Genomic DNA, 5,000 nt, shown 5'->3' on the forward strand with positions numbered 1-5,000 from the left:
ACCGTCCTCAACAAAATCCCACGTTCGGGTGAATAACTGTGAATTTTAAGGCACATGCCTCTCTGGGCTGGGAGAGTGCATTCAAATAGGAGAAATTGGCTTCATTTAGAGGCATCTCCACTTAGGGACGTCGTAGCACCTTAACTCGGGTGGCGTTGGAAAGGTCTGGTCCAGGGGAACACGGGCGTGTCAAGTTTGCCACGCGCACGCGCATCCCCGCTAAACAGGGGCCAAAACAAAACTTTAAACGGAGCTACCGAATTGGAAACCATCAATCCTGGGAAAATAACAACTCACACGTGTGCCCCTTATGCTAACTTGAATTTAGAAACCGTCCTCAACAAAATCCCACGTTCGGGCGCAAAACTGCACGTTTGAGGCCACATTTTCAATGATGCTGGAAACTTACATTCAAAGCTGGGAAAATGTGCTCATCTACAGGCATCCCCACTTAGGGACGTCGTAGCACCTTGACTCGGGTGGCGTTGGAAAGGTCTGGTCCAGGGGAACACGGGCGTGTCAAGTTTGCCACGCGCACGCGCATCCCCGCTAAACAGGGGCCAAAACAAAACTTTAAACGGAGCTACCGAATTGGAAACCATCAATCCTGGGAAAATAACAACTCACACGTGTGCCCCTTATGCTAACTTGAATTTAGAAACCGTCCTCAACAAAATCCCACGTTCGGGCGCAAAACTGCACGTTTGAGGCCACATTTTCAATGATGCTGGAAACTTACATTCAAAGCTGGGAAAATGTGCTCATCTACAGGCATCCCCACTTAGGGACGTCGTAGCACCTTGACTCGGGGTGGCGTTGGAAAGGTCTGGTCCAGGGGAACACGGGCGTGTCAAGGTTGCCACGCGCACGCGCATCCCCGCTAAACAGGAGCCCAAACAAAACTTTAAACGGGGCTACGGAAAGGGGAGAGCTTTTTCGGGGACAAACACCACTCACGTCGGTGCCCCCTGTTCCAACTTGAATTTAGAAACCGTCCTCAACAAAATCCCACGTTCGGGTGAATAACTGTGAATTTTAAGGCACATGCCTCTCTGGGCTGGGAGAGTGCATTCAAATAGGAGAAATTGGCTTCATTTAGAGGCATCCCCACTTGGGGACGTCGTAGCACCTTAACTCAGGTGGCGTTAGAAAGGTCTGGTCCAGGGGAACACGGGCGTGTCATGTTTGCCACGCGCACGCGCATCCCCGCTGAACAGGAGCCCAAACAAAACTTTAAACGGGGCTACGGAAAAGGGGAGGGCTTTTTCGGGGACAACCACCACTCACCTCGGTTCCCCCCATCCCAACTTGAATTTAGAAACCGTCCCCAGCCAAATCCCACGTTCGGGGGCAAAACTGCTCGTTTGAGGCCACATTTTCAATGATACTGGAAACTTACATTCAAAGTTGGGAAAAGGTGTTCATTTACAGGCATCTCCACTTAGGGACGTCGTAGCACCTTAACTCAGGCGGCGTTAGAAAGGTCTGGTCCAGGGGAACACGGGCGTGTCAAGGTTGCCACGCGCACGCGCATCCCCGCTAAACAGGAGCCCAAACAAAACTTTAAACGGGGCTACGGAAAAGGGGAGAGCTTTTTCGGGGACAAACACCACTCACGTCGGTGCCCCCTGTTCCAACTTGAATTTAGAAACCGTCCTCAACAAAATCCCACGTTCGGGTGAATAACTGTGAATTTTAAGGCACATGCCTCTCTGGGCTGGGAGAGTGCATTCAAATAGGAGAAATTGGCTTCATTTAGAGGCATCCCCACTTGGGGACGTCGTAGCACCTTAACTCAGGTGGCGTTAGAAAGGTCTGGTCCAGGGGAACACGGGCGTGTCATGTTTGCCACGCGCACGCGCATCCCCGCTGAACAGGAGCCCAAACAAAACTTTAAACGGGGCTACGGAAAAGGGGAGGGCTTTTTCGGGGACAACCACCACTCACCTCGGTTCCCCCCATCCCAACTTGAATTTAGAAACCGTCCCCAGCCAAATCCCACGTTCGGGGGCAAAACTGCTCGTTTGAGGCCACATTTTCAATGATACTGGAAACTTACATTCAAAGTTGGGAAAAGGTGTTCATTTACAGGCATCTCCACTTAGGGACGTCGTAGCACCTTAACTCAGGCGGCGTTAGAAAGGTCTGGTCCAGGGGAACACGGGCGTGTCAAGGTTGCCACGCGCACGCGCATCCCCGCTAAACAGGAGCCCAAACAAAACTTTAAACGGGGCTACGGAAAAGGGGAGAGCTTTTTCGGGGACAAACACCACTCACGTCGGTGCCCCCTGTTCCAACTTGAATTTAGAAACCGTCCTCAACAAAATCCCACGTTCGGGTGAATAACTGTGAATTTTAAGGCACATGCCTCTCTGGGCTGGGAGAGTGCATTCAAATAGGAGAAATTGGCTTCATTTAGAGGCATCCCCACTTGGGGACGTCGTAGCACCTTAACTCAGGTGGCGTTAGAAAGGTCTGGTCCAGGGGAACACGGGCGTGTCATGTTTGCCACGCGCACGCGCATCCCCGTTGAACAGGAGCCCAAACAAAACTTTAAACGGGGCTACGGAAAAGGGGAGGGCTTTTTCGGGGACAACCACCACTCACCTCGGTGCCCCCCATCCCAACTTGAATTTAGAAACCGTCCCCAGCCAAATCCCACGTTCGGGGGCAAAACTGCACGTTTGAGGCCACATTTTCAATGATACTGGAAACTTACATTCAAAGTTGGGAAAAGGTGTTCATTTACAGGCATCCCCACTTGGGGACGTCGTAGCACCTTAACTCAGGCGGCGTTAGAAAGGTCTGGTCCAGGGGAACACGGGCGTGTCAAGGTTGCCACGCGCACGCGCTTCCCCGCTGAACAGGAGCCCAAACAAAACTTTAAACGGGGCTACGGAAAAGGGGAGGGCTTTTTCGGGGACAACCACCACTCACCTCGGTGCCCCCCATCCCAACTTGAACTTAGAAACCGTCCCCAGCGAAATCCCACGTTCGGGCGAATAACTGTGAATTTTAAGCCCCTTTTCCTCTCAAGCTGGAAACGTGCAAAGTTGGGAAAAGGTGTTCATTTACAGGCATCTCCACTTAGGGACGTCGTAGCACCTTAACTCAGGCGGCGTTAGAAAGGTCTGGTCCAGGGGAACACGGGCGTGTCAAGGTTGCCACGCGCACGCGCATCCCCGCTGAACAGGAGCCCAAACAAAACTTTAAACGGGGCTACGGAAAAGGGGAGGGCTTTTTCGGGGACAACCACCACTCACCTCGGTGCCCCCCATCCCAACTTGAATATAGAAACCGTCCCCAGCCAAATCCCACGTTCGGGGGCAAAACTGCTCGTTTGAGGCCACATTTTCAATGATACTGGAAACTTACATTCAAAGTTGGGAAAATGTGCTCATCTACAGGCATCCCCACTTGGGGACGTCGTAGCACCTTGACTCAGGCGGCGTTAGAAAGGTCTGGACCAGGGGAACACGGGGGTGTCAAGTTTGCCACGCGCACGCGCTTCCCCGCTGAACAGGAGCCCAAACAGAACTTTAAACGGGGCTACGGAAAAGGGGAGGGCTTTTTCGGGGACAACCACCACTCACCTCGGTGCCCCCCATCCCAACTTGAATATAGAAACCGTCCCCAGCCAAATCCCACGTTCGGGCGAATAACTGTGAATTTTAAGCCCCTTTTCCTCTCAAGCTGGAAACGTGCAAAGTTGGGAAAAGGTGTTCATTTAGAGGCATCTCCACTTAGGGACGTCGTAGCACCTTAACTCAGGCGGCGTTGGAAAGGTCTGGTCCAGGGGAACACGGGGGTGTCAAGGTTGCCACGCGCACGCGCTTCCCCGCTGAACAGGAGCCCAAACAAAACTTTAAACGGGGCTACGGAAAAGGGGAGGGCTTTTTCGGGGACAACCACCACTCACCTCGGTGCCCCCCGTCCCAACTTGAACTTAGAAACCGTCCCCAGCGAAATCCCACGTTCGGGCGAATAACTGTGAATTTTAAGCCCCTTTTTCTCTCAAGCTGGAAACGTGCAAAGTTGGGAAAAGGTGTTCATTTAGAGGCATCTCCACTTAGGGACGTCGTAGCACCTTAACTCAGGCGGCGTTGGAAAGGTCTGGTCCAGGGGAACACGGGGGTGTCAAGGTTGCCACGCGCACGCGCATCTCCGCGACGCTGCGAGCGAAACAAATTTTCAAACGCGCACACCGAAATGGGGACACTTTTTTCGGGGACAAACACCACTCACCTCGGTGCCCCCCATCCCAACTTGAATATAGAAACCGTCCCCAGCCAAATCCCACGTTCGGGCGAATAACTGTGAATTTTAAGCCCCTTTTCCTCTCAAGCTGGAAACGTGCAAAGTTGGGAAAAGGTGTTCATTTAGAGGCATCTCCACTTAGGGACGTCGTAGCACCTTAACTCAGGCGGCGTTGGAAAGGTCTGGTCCAGGGGAACACGGGGGTGTCAAGGTTGCCACGCGCACGCGCATCTCCGCGACGCTGCGAGCGAAACAAATTTTCAAACGCGCACACCGAAATGGGGACACTTTTTTCGGGGAAAATAACCACACACACCGCTGCCCCTTGCCCTCACTTGAAGAACAAAACCATCCCCAGCCAAATCACACGTTCGGGCGCCAAACGGTGCATTTGACACCCACAAAATACAAGTCAAACACACTCTCACACTGCAAAAGTTGGGAGCCCCGGGGAACAACACTACTCTCTCGGCCTCCCCGGGGAACAGAGCCCCCAGGGCGGCCAGCACACCTCCGGGGAGGACCCCCCCTGCACCACCTGATCACCGTGGGGCCCTGTTCACCCACTCTTAAGCACCCCCCCTGTGTTAAAACCAAAATAACCCCACTTTAAGAAGTACGTGCCCCTGGGCATCCCTTGCTTTGGGTGCCCGTGCCCCTGGGCGTCCCCCGTCTACAGTGCCCGTGCCCCTGGGCACCCTCCCATTGACTCCCATTCAAAATGGACTTAGGTTTTGGAGGGC

Source organism: Osmerus mordax, assembly GCF_038355195.1.
Source record: "Osmerus mordax isolate fOsmMor3 chromosome 7 unlocalized genomic scaffold, fOsmMor3.pri SUPER_7_unloc_2_6, whole genome shotgun sequence".
In the NCBI taxonomy this organism is placed as follows: domain Eukaryota; kingdom Metazoa; phylum Chordata; class Actinopteri; order Osmeriformes; family Osmeridae; genus Osmerus; species Osmerus mordax.